Source organism: Myodes glareolus, chromosome 3 (assembly GCF_982192425.1).
Source record: "Myodes glareolus chromosome 3, mMyoGla1.1, whole genome shotgun sequence".
Lineage (NCBI taxonomy): Eukaryota > Metazoa > Chordata > Mammalia > Rodentia > Cricetidae > Myodes > Myodes glareolus.
The window spans coordinates 61,565,680-61,576,709 of NC_142028.1; the positions used below are offsets into that span (position 1 = coordinate 61,565,680).

The following is an 11,030-nucleotide window of genomic DNA, read 5'->3' on the forward strand; positions in this document are numbered from 1 at the left end:
AAGGATAAGCAAAAAGCAAGTCGGGCTTAAGCCCGGTACTTGGGAGGCAGGGGCAGGCGAATTTCCGCTAGTTCGAGGCCAGCCTGGTCTACAGAGCGAGTTCCAGGACAGCAGTTGTTTCTCATGCCATGCTGGAGACCCATTCGAACTACAACCTCCTTTCATTTTTTAAATTTTATTTTTATTATTTAACTATGTGTATGTGTGTCTATCTGCACATAGAGACCAGAAGTGTCAGATTCCCCTGGAGCTGGTGTGAGCCACCTGATGTGGGCATTAGGAAGTGAACTTGGGTCCTCTGGAAGAAAAGTACATGTTCTTAACCTCTGGGTCATCTCTCCAGCCCCTCAAACTATAACTTTCACGTCTTCTTCTGTCATCACTAGTGCCCAGAAGTCTGCCTCTTTTACCCAAATCCTAAAAAATTATGCATTTCTACCTATTCCCAAATTATCAATTGTCAGCCCACTCAATTTTAGTAATACTAATACTCAAGGAATAAACATAACTTTCAGTTGGCCACAGCATGGTGGCGGACACCTCTAATCCCAGCACTGGGGAGGTAAAGGCAGGTGGATCTCTGTGAGTTCAAGGTCTAGTCTACAGAGTGAGTTCCAGGACAGGCTCTAAAGCTTACAGTGAAGCCCTGAAACAAACAAACAAAAGTTCAAGCAAACAAAACAAAAAAAACTTCACAAACCTGACACCAAAATCCAATCCTTGGACACCAGAGTGGATGAAGAGAACTAACTTCCAGAGTATTCCTCTACTCACCACACCTTCTGTGGTGCGTGCGCGCGCACACACGTGAGAGATATATAAACAAATCTATGGATTGACATCAAGAGCTCCTGTGCCACTTAATAAGCACATTTTTCATGAAGAATCCCGATACGATCAATCTAAAGCTCTGGTCTTTAGGAATTACAAACACCAAAGAAATATAAGACACGGTTACCCAACTAGAACTAGGTTTTTTGTTGTTTGTTTTTTTTTTCAAACCAGGATCTCATTATGTCACTCTGGCTGCCCTGGAATTCCCCTGTAGACCAGGCTAGCCTCAAATTCACAGAGATCCACCTGCATCTGCCTCCAGAGTGCTGGGATTAGTAGTGTTTGTCACTACTCCTGACTGACGTATAGAATGTACTCAGAATCCCAAGCATATCTTAGACTGTAGCACACTGGGTAGCTATTTTGCAGTTATTTTCAATAGTGGTCTAGGCAAGAATCACTTCTATTTTCTGGTCCAATCCCACTACTCCACTTGCAACCTCCAGCCCACCATTCCACACCCTCCCAGCGAAAGAGCTATTATCAGACACCGTGGAGCCATTCAAATAGAATGACCTGAAGCGTTTAAACACATTGGTCCCAGAGTCTTCTGAAGGACAAAATTCTTAAAATCTACGTTGTCATGGTGTTCTTATAAAGAGAAGAAATCCTTCACTGTCAAACAATGAACTTCATTCTATAGTAGAGGTAGCTCAGAAAAGCTACAGCCTGTCTGAAAGTGTAGTTTAATTGGAAGAGTGCTTGTCTAGCACGCACTGAAGTCCTGGGTTCAATCCCCAGCACCACAAAAACTGGGTAGAGTGGCACAAGCCTCTAGACCCAGCACTTGGGAGGTACAGAGATCAAGAGTTCAAAGTTCAAGGTCATTCTCAGCTCCTTAGCTAGTTTCAGGCAAATCTATGGAAAAGAAACCTTGTCTCAAAGCACTGGGAAAAAAAAAAAAAAGAAAACAGGAAAATTTGACCCAAATTCCTCCTACTAGTGATTATCCCATATTACACTAAGCACTACCCTGAGGAAAAAAATCAGCTCCAAAATCCTGCAAGCAAATCTTTCTCTCCTGTGTACAGAAAAAGGTACTGTTTCTCTCAATAGCTATAGAAAAGAAAGAGAGCAGAGAGCCTATAAACTATTATTTATAAAAGGAGGGCAAAAAGGGCTGGTGATGAAACTCAGCTGTAAAGTGCACCTGCTTAGCAGACACAAAGGAGTTCCATTATCAGCACCATAAATAAAGAAAAGGTGGAGGGGTCATTTTAGCATCGAAAACAAGTACAGAAAGAGTACTAAGAGATCTCTTCTGGTACCTAGGAGAAAACGCGCATCAGCTGTATTTTAACTGAAGTAAAAGTTTTATATCACAGAAAAGAAAAAAGTTTCCCATATAGCACAATTCTGATAAACAATGTTGACTGTATGAGTGCTTTGCTTACATGGATGCATATGCACCATGTGCATGCCTGCTGCCTGAGGTCAGAAGAGGGAATCAGATTCCTTGGATCTGGAGTTACACATACTCACACACAGATATGCACACACACTGGTAACTTACTTAAAAAAAAAAAAAAAGGCTAAGGGGCCGACAAGATTACTCAGCAGTTAAAAGCACTTGTTGCTCATGCAGAGGACCCAAGTTACTAACACCCATATGGTGATTCACAGCCATTAAAAAATTTTTTAAAAAAAACTTAAATGTCAAAAAACAAGCGGGACAAGGTAGTGCCCAATGTCTGTAATTCCCAACATTGGAGAATCAAATGCAGGAAAATACTGAGTTCAAGTAAGTCTGAGTTACACAGGAAGACTCAGACTCATCTGACAGAAGATAAGTAACAACATTAAAGAGACAATAATAACAGAAATAAATAAATGTCCAAACATATCATATTTTTTCATGTGATGGTGGCTCTGCGTCCTCTAATAGCAAAGTCAGATTATGTTAAAACGCAGAGTTAAATCATAGTTAAAACTTGGCCAAAGACTGGAAAGTACAGTGGGAACAATGAATCAACAGTGATAACTCACTAAAATGTTCTTTAAACATTCTTCTGAGAGGATTTAAGACTTAAAGTTATTTCATTCTCGATTCTAGAAACTACAAGATCATTCTCAAAGTCCAGGCAATTCAATTGCCTCTTCCTGGGCAAGCAGTGCCTCCCACACCGCCGGGACAGCCCTCAAAGCTCCCTGACAGGAAGCAGCATTTAGAAGTTCTTTCCTTCCTTCCTCCTTTAGCTGCTGCTTTTCTGGTTTTAGAATTTCAAACAAAGAAAATAGATATTGGCTCCACAGCGAAGAAACGCCCTCTTTCTCAGCAACTTCCTCTTGTGATTTTCCTCCCTACCACTGACAGAGGAGGACAATACCCACAGCTGGACCTACTATTTTCACTAATCCAAGGCTCTTGACGTTTGTGAAGCTTAAGGGCTATGGTACCCAACTCCTTCCAAAGTCCACTGACTTCACTCACCTGACAGATAAGGAACTACAAAGAGAGTCGTGCTACACTTAAACACAGGTAGGCTGTTGGAACCTCACTCTCAGGAACCCAAAGAAATTCAGAGAAATTTCAGAGGTGATTTCTCCCTCCCAATAAAAGGCAGCCTTCTTCCAGAGAGACGGGACTGGGATGGTACCACCCTGAACCAGAAGTCAAGTCTACACACCAAAAGTTGGTGAACTTTCTTCTACATGGACTCAACCTGAATTCTCTGCTGTTCTGACAAGAAGTGACACTCGGGAATGGCCCTTTCTAAGTCCCAGAGTGAGAAGGGGAGGGGGGTGGACTTAAAACGAACAACCCTAAGCTCAAAACCTAGCCTGTCCCCCACACCAGAAGTGAAATCAAATCTCCGGGTTACACCCCTCCCTCCATTTCCGACAGAGCAAAGTTCCCTTGGAAGCGAGCAGTGACTTACCCCTGCCCCGGTGCTTCCCAGAGGAAACACCCTCACGCTGGTAAGCGCCACATATTACTGTGTCGACCCGAGCAAGTTACTCAACTTCTGAGATTTGCCTTCCTCACCCGTAATCTGGCAAGGGCAGCTGGAAAAGCTAAACAAGAATGTATTTCTCAAGTTTGGCACACAGTAGGACAACTATCAACGTTTCTCTTGGCTTTCCTCCTCCTCTTCAGTGCTGGGCTTAAATGCCAACAGTAGCCCCGAAGGCTCCAAGGATTTAGTTCCTCGTCATCTCTGAATCTCTGAACGACTGGATAAAACTTCCTCATCTCCAAGGATCAAAGGGACCTGGCCCTACCCTGTCACGATCTGGTGGCTCCCACGCTCTGGGACAAGTGGTCCCTATAAACTGACCCTCCTCTCTCTACAGCTCATTCTGTGCACACGTGCGCGCACACACTTACACACACAGTGCCCAACCCACTCCCCAACTTCACAGGCCAGGGACCTCCAAGAGTTAGCTCAAATCACTTCATGGCCCAAATATGGAAACTGAGGCTCAGGCTGGAGAAGAACTTGTCCAAGAACTTGTCAGCGGGAAACTGCTGAGACCCAATCCGCACACTTCTGCCAAGTCTTTTGACAAATGGTAAACTGAAAGATGGACGTGACTTGCCCAAGAGCACACGGGGAGCCGGCGGCCGGGCGACAGGTCGTAACACTTTCGCCCGGCCCTCCCAAGTGTCCGAAGGGCACTCTGGATCACCACCACCCCTGAAGTGTCGCCACAGCGCTGACAGCACGCGAACCGTGGCAGCGGCAGCCAGAGCGGGCACCGGCTGCCCCACGGGACCCTAGGGGCCGCCCGGCCGGCGCTGGCGCCTCACAGCCGGGCGCGCCCAGGGGGGACCTGTTGCTCACCTGACCTCGCGCAGTCGCACTCAGAGACATAAAGGGCTGGCCGGCCGGTCCGTGTCCCCACGGAGTGCGCTCCAGCCCACCGCTTCGCGGGCTGCCACACAGCCGGAACCCCACTTCAGCGCGCTACGCCCCTAGCCGCACTCCACCGGCCCGAGTCCGCCATTACGTGATTCCCCGCCCCGGGACGCAGCCACACCCCGCCAACCGTTCTGATTGGCTCCCTTCTCCACCCGCCCTGGGCTTCCAGCTATCCCATTGGTTTGAATCCAATGCCAATTAAATAAGTACGCAAAAGACGTATTCAAAGATAGTGTCCCGGGAACTCCACCCGAGCGACTTCCGCAATCGGAGTAAACAGAGGCTAGAGCAAACCAAGAGAAGTGGAGGTGGCAATGAAGGGAAATTGACGCCCGTGTTCGAATAGAAAAATATCAGCTGAGAAAGTGCAAGACCTCGTCAAACATGTGCTGGCAGAGGAATTCTTTTTATTAGAGTCGAGAAACCCAGGATTTTTGGTGGATGGAACAGGCCGAGCCGATGAACTTTTTATGAACACCCCTCAAGTCGCAAATAGTTACGTCCCTTCACGCCTTGTCCCAGGCGGGACCGAAAACCGGGTGGGGACTGTGAGTCATAGGCTGCAGCTCACCCCAAAGGCTAGGTGTCCTGGTGAAGCTTGGATGCTGGTACTGGAAGCTAGTTCTGGGAGACCACTGGCACCTGTCACTTCACTCTGCAACTTCAGAAACTCCTGCCTGCCTAGTTCTTAATTTGTTCTTCAAAATAGGGGCAGTAGACCCAGCAGATCTGCTTCCAGCCCACTTAGGTGGGAGATGTGAGGACGCACGCCCAGTGGCTTAGTGACTACAAAATACTGCTGCTGGGTGACAATGTGACGAATCCAGTTTAGCTCATTTAGTGTTCTAGAGCAAGTCTGTGTAACAGGTATAGGCCTCTTAAGGAAGAATGAATTTTAGGCAGGTAGTTGCTCTGTTATAGTGGTTCTTCCCTTGGCTGTGTGCTGAACTTAAACTTTTAAAAAAGAGAGTCGTGGCCGGGCGGTGGTGGCACACGCCTTTAATCCCAGAAGCAGAGGCAGGCAGATCTGTGTGAGTTCCAGGCCAGCCTGGTCTTCAGAGCGAGTTCCAGGATAGGCTCCAAAGCTACACAAAGAAACCCTGTCTCTCCGGGTGGTGGTGGCGCACTCAGGAGGCAGAGGCAGGCGGATCTCTGTGAGTTCGAGGCTAGCCTGGTCTACTAACACAGACTCTAATACTACAGCGAAAGCCTGTCTCAATAACCAAAAAAAGAAAAAGAAAAGGAGTTGTGGGGAGACAGAAAGGACAACACAGCTGTCAGTAAGCACAAGGGCCTGCGTTCAAGAACTCAGATTCAAAACAAAAAAATATAACAGATCCAACGATATGCAGGTCTGTAAACCAACTCTGGGGAGGCGGTGACAGGCAGATCTCTAGAGCTCACAGGCCCAGGCACCCTTGTCCAATCTAGGCCAATAAGAGAACCAGATCGCAAAAAAAAAAAAAAGAAGCAAGTTGCCAGAACAGCCCCTGAGGTGATTCTCCTCCGGCCTGCACGTATACACCCTGACGCACAACATGCACAGACACTCACACAACACCCTGAATTCATGAAATAACTCTTGCCTACAGTCACCAAGTAATTAGAAATGACCCCAGGACTGAACCTATATCACTTAGCATCTATCCCTGTTTTCCTACTCTTAGACAGCTTGTCACCTGACGGCTTTCCTCCCCCACCCCTTAGCAGGCCAGGATAGTCCTAAGGGTCAATGTTCTTTTCACTCTGGCCACCAGAAACTTGGGCCCCCTTCTAGCCACCAGCTACAGCAATATACTTGCGGAAAAGTGACCCCAGGGATGTGGCCAATATTTTCCTAGCATTCTAGGGGTCAAGAGAGAAGAGATGACAAGCGGGTGAACAACTTAAACAGAAGCCAAATAAGTTTACAATTGGGGGCCGTCCATGAGGCAGTCAAATGTCAGGTCTTTATTTTTTATTTTATTTATTTATGTGTTTGTTTTAAGAGACGGTCTCTCTATCATGTAGCTGTTGGCTATCCTGGAACACTATGTGAGCCAAGCTGGCCTGAATTTATAGAGATATCCCCCTACCTATACCTCCCCAGGGCTGGAATTGAAGGCATTTGCCACCACAGCCAGTGTTTCCAGGTCAGATCTGTCTACTCTTTGCAAGCAGAGGTCTGGCCTTCAAGGACCGCTTTGGGTGTATTTCCAAGTCCTTTTCCCTCCCCAAAGCTTAAGACTTCAGAAAGGCCAACACTGCCAAGTAAGCAGTGCCAACAGGGCCCCAGTGATCACTGGCGGCTCCCAGGCTTGGACTGGGTCGCTCAATCTGACATGTGACTGTTCAAATCCCACTATGACCAGAAAGTGAAGGAAGGCTTTTGGCTGAGACTGACGGAAGACTGAAGCGTACTCTGCCACGTTCAGGCTGCCTGTGCCCCATGGACCAGTTCGCTACTCCACCACATTCAGGCTGCCTGTGCCTCACCGACCAGTTCTCTAAAATGTGGACAACAGGGGCTAGAGAGATGACTCAGTTGTTAAGAGGACTTGATGCTCTTACAGAGGATCCAGGTTCAGTTCCAGCACCCTCAAAGTGGCTCACAACTACCCATAACTCCAGTTGCAAGGGTTCTGACGCCCTCTTCTGACCACCAACGGCACTGCATATACATGGCACATATACACTAAAGAAAACACACACATAAAATAAGACAAAAAGATCTTTTTTTAAATATTTATTTATTATGTATACAATATTCTGTCTGTGTGTATGCCTGCAGGCCAGAAGAGGGCACCAGACCTCATTACAGATGGTTGTGAGCCACCATGTGGTTGCTGGGAATTGAACTCTGGACCTTTGGAAGAGCAGGCAATGCTCTTAACCTCTGAGCCATCTCTCCAGCCCCCGAAAAGATCTTTTGATGTAGACAATGGAGCAATTATGAGAGTTCAGAGTTAATGGTGGAATTAATAAGCTCACAAAGCTCCCAGCAGCAATTTATTCACTAGTGTAGAAACTACTGAAATGGTTCGACAGGTAAAAATGCTTGCCGCCAAGCCTGGTGACTTCAGTTCAATACCCAGAACCCGCTTGGTGGAAGAAGAGAACCACAGTCCTTTGACTTTCACGCATGGGCCTTGGTATGTCCATGTGCTTTTACATGTTCACACACGCACACGCACTCAATAAATAAATATTTGGGGGACAAAAAATGCTAAGCACCTACAATATGTGGATCACCCTGGGAATGGACAGCTGCAATGATGAGCAAAGGAGCTGGGATCCTCATGGAGCTTAGCGTTAAAGTTAAATAGACGAGCAAAAAGGCAAAGAGCAATGTGTTTACCAGAATGAGTGTCAGGACAAGTGGGTCAAAGGACACATCCTGAACAGCTGGTATCCGGGGTGAACTGATGAAAACTAAAGGGGAGAATGTCTGTCCAAAAATGAGCTGGGAGTTGAGAAAGTGGTACAAGTCAAAAGATGGGCCCAGAAAGAGCAAAGCCAATGAGGTTACTGGCAGGGGGAGGCAGGGAAGAGCATACAGAACCTTCAGATCCTGTTAATGCTAAAAGAATAAGGATATTTACTACAGGGGAGGGAATCTGGCTTTGAAAGTGGAACTGTTCTCCAAGGATCGCTGCACTGTTTGGAGAGAACAGTCTCAATGTAGACTCTCTTGGGTTTGAACCTTAATTTTACCATATCACGCAGTGTGTACCACCTAGGCGTGTACCACTACAGCCCGTCAAGGGTGATGATTTAATGAAGAAAAGTTGATTTGGCACCTAACAGAAACTGTATAAATGGTGCTTGGTGGGCCCGGCATCCAGGGAGGTAAGTCTGAAGCAGCAGATCCAGTCAATGGAGGAAGCTAGAACTGATACAGACATCTACGCCGTGGTCGTGTTGCCATCTGATCTTAAGATTTTGGAACTAGAGCAGTGGTGGCATGCATTTTTAATTCCAGCACTCGAGAGAGAGGCAGAGGCAGGAGGATCTCTGTGAGTTCAAGGCCAGCCTGGTCTACTGAGGGAGTTCCAAGACAGCGGGGGCTACACACAGAGAAACCCTGTCTTTGGGGGAAAAAAGCAAAACAAAAAACAAACAAACAAGCAAACAAGCAAGCAAACAAAGACTTTGGAGCCAGACAAAGTGACTTTAAATCATTCTTTGACATCTTTCTTAATGTGTGATTTTGGCTTTTTGTTTTGCTTTTGGGCTTTTTGTTTGCTTGCTTATTTTTGTTTTTTGAGACTTTGGAACCTTTTGTGGCATTGGAGCCTTCCTGGAACTTGCTCTGTAGACCAGGCTGGCCTTGAACTCACTGAGATCCACCTGCCTTTGTCTCCCAAGTGCTGGAATTAAAAGCGTGTGCCACTACTGCCCGGCTGTGATTTTGTTATTGTTGTTTGAGGGTATTGTCATTTATTTTGTTTGGCCTCAAACTCAAGACAATTGTAACATGAGGGGCCGGCTTGTTGGGGTTTCTATCCCACCCGGTACCTCGTAGCCGGCAAATCCCAAGGAAAATCACACACAGGACTCCATAAGGTTATAAACTGATTGGCCCATTAGGTCAGGCTTCTTGTTAACTCTTATAACTTATGTTATCCTATTATCTTTATCTACATTAGTCACATTGGCTCCATACCTTTTTCAGCTGGGCAAGTTACATGCTGCCTCTTCAGTGGTCTGCGCAGGAGTGCTGAGGGAGCTCTGCTTCCAGAATACTCCCAGTCTCTTTGCTCCACCCCTACTTCCTGTCTGGCTTTCCCGCCTATACTGCCTGCCTGGCCAATCAGCGTTTTATTAAAATGATTGACAGAATACAGACAATTCTCCCGTATCAGACAATCTTCCTGCCTGAGCTTTCTGAGTCCTGGAATTACCAATATGCACCACCAAGTCTAGCTACGGGCAGGGTATTTCACCTCTCTTGAGTTTGTTTCCTTATTTGAAAGATATGGATCATAGGTGGGTTTATGTAGTCCACAGTTGTGTGTGTATTGCATGTGTGTGTGCGTGTGTGTGTGTGTATGTGTGTACCTGCAGAGGACAGAAGATAGCAACAAAGGCATCATATCCCCTGCAACTGCAGTTATAGGCAGTTTTATGATTTGCCCTTCTACTCAATGTAAGTCTGGTCATGGAACTCAGGTCCTCTGGAAGAGCGGGAAACCTTTATAACTGAGAAGTCAAGTCATCTCCCCAGCCTGATACTTGCTACATAACCATAACCCACACTAGCCTCAAACTCCTAGCAATCCTCCTGCCTCAGTCTCCTGAGTGTTGACATTACAGGTGTATAATACTGTGCCTGGTTTGGTGGTGCACACATAATCCCAGAACTAAAGCAGGTGTACAAGGCCAACCTGGACTAGATAGCAAATCTGAATCTAGTTTGGCCTACAAACGGAGACCTTGTTTCCAAATAAACAGAAAGTAAGGGTTAGAATTGGTTTTGGCCTTGTGAGCAAGGAGAGGTAGGTGGGTCTCTCTGAGTTTGAGATCTCTCTGGTCTACATAGTGAGTTCTCAGCTAGCCAGGCTACATAGTGAGACTTTGTCTCAAAAAACAATTGAGTAAATTATTTTAAATTGTTGTTTACAATTGTATCAAAAAACTGAGTAAAAAATAATTCTTATTCTGTTTCCCAGCAATGCAAAGACCAAATGAGGTTAAGCTAAGTTTGAAATTGACCCACTCAGAAGGCTGGAGCTGAAAGATCAGTAGTTCGAGGCCAGCCTGGGCTACACTATAAGACAGTGTCTAAAATAAATCAATAAACAAACAAATAAATAAGCAAATAAATAAATAAGTAGATAAGTAGTCATGGGGGTACCTCTGTGATCCAAGCACTCAGGAGGTGAAGGTAAAGGGATGAGAAATTTAAGGTCTCCCTCAACTACAGAGCAAATTTGACACCACCCTGGACTTCACGGGATCCTGTCTCAAAAAACTTTTTTCAGCGCGACAGTAGACGTGAAGCCCTTAGCACAGCGATGGGGATCCACCAGCAGCTGCTGGGGGGCGAAGATGGATGTAACACTAATTCTGGTTACTAAGCCCAGGGTGGTGGCTTTATTATTGCAACCCCTGTACTCAGGAGTACCACCTGGGCTACAGAATGAATTCAAGGACAACCAGGGAAAGACTTTGTGAGCCTGGTGTGGCTGGCCTTTGATCCCAGAATTCAGTCAGAGACAGGCAGTCTGGTGTCTGTCAGAGGTAGACGATAGGCTGATGTCTGTGAGTTTGAGTCCTGCCTGGTCTACCTAGAGAATTCCAGGACAGTCTGGACTTCACAATGAGACGCTGCCTCAAACACAAGTAAAAGTT

The 11,030-nt window shown here is 46.3% G+C and overlaps 1 protein-coding gene across 4 annotated transcripts in view; it reads right to left on the minus strand.

The window, feature by feature from the left end:
- Wasf2 (WASP family member 2) overlaps nucleotides 1–4,797 on the minus strand; it is a 68,243-nt gene extending 63,446 nt beyond the window's left edge. For 2 of the 4 annotated variants that reach the window (XM_048434109.3, XM_048434111.3), the window contains exon 1: nucleotides 4,620–4,797. The gene's annotated coding sequence lies outside the window, so the exon portion shown is untranslated. Of the gene's footprint in view, nucleotides 1–3,713; nucleotides 3,850–4,619 lie in introns of all 4 variants that reach the window. The other 2 variants (XM_048434112.3, XM_048434113.3) reach the window with 2 other exon arrangements.
- Nucleotides 4,798–11,030: the final 6,233 nt, after the last annotated feature.